We start from the raw sequence: 880 nt of genomic DNA, 5'->3' as shown, positions 1-880 counted from the left end.
CTTTGGGGTGTTTCCTGTCGCCGGCGCTAGGCCTACCCACACAAGTGAGGTATCATTTTTATCGGGAGACTTGGAGGAACGCTGGGTGGAAGGAAATTCGTAGCTCCTCTCAGATTCCAGAACTTTCTGCCACAGAAATGTGAGGAACATGTGTTTTTTTTAGCCAAATTTTGAGGTTTGCAAAGGATTCTGGGTAACAGAACCTGGTCCGAGCCCCGCAAGTCACCCCTCCTTGGATTCCCCTAGGTCTCTAGTTTTCAGAAATGCACAGGTTTGGTAGGTTTCCCTAGGTGCCGGCTGAGCTAGAGGCCAAAATCTACAGGTAGGCACTTCGCAAAAAACACCTCTGTTTTTTTCCAAAATTTAGGATGTGTCCACGTTGCGCTTTGGGGTGTTTCCTGTCACCAGCGCTAGGCCTACCCACGCAAGTGAGGTATCATTTTTATCGGGAGACTTGGGGGAACGCTGGGTGGAAGGAAATTTGTAGCTCCTCTCAGATTCCAGAACTTTCTGCCACAGAAATGTGAGGAACATGTGTTTTTTTAGCCAAATTTTGAGGTTTGCAAAGGATTCTGGGTAACAGAACCTGGTCCGAGCTCCACAAGTCACCCCTCCTTGGATTCCCCTAGGTCTCTAGTTTTCAGAAATGCACAGGTTTGGTAGGTTTCCCTAGGTACCGGCTGAGCTAGAGGCCAAAATCTACGGGTAGGCACTTCGCAAAAAACACCTCTGTTTTTTTCCAAAATTTAGGATGTGTCCACGTTGCGCTTTGGGGTGTTTCCTGTCGCCGGCGCTAGGCCTACCCACGCAAGTGAGGTATCATTTTTATCGGGAGACTTGGGGGAACGCTGGGTGGAAGGAAATTTGTAGCTCCTCTCAG

Source organism: Pleurodeles waltl, chromosome 12 (genome assembly GCF_031143425.1).
Source record: "Pleurodeles waltl isolate 20211129_DDA chromosome 12, aPleWal1.hap1.20221129, whole genome shotgun sequence".
NCBI lineage: Eukaryota > Metazoa > Chordata > Amphibia > Caudata > Salamandridae > Pleurodeles > Pleurodeles waltl.
The sequence above is the reverse complement of the archived record's forward strand: the minus strand, read 5'-3'. Positions refer to the sequence as shown.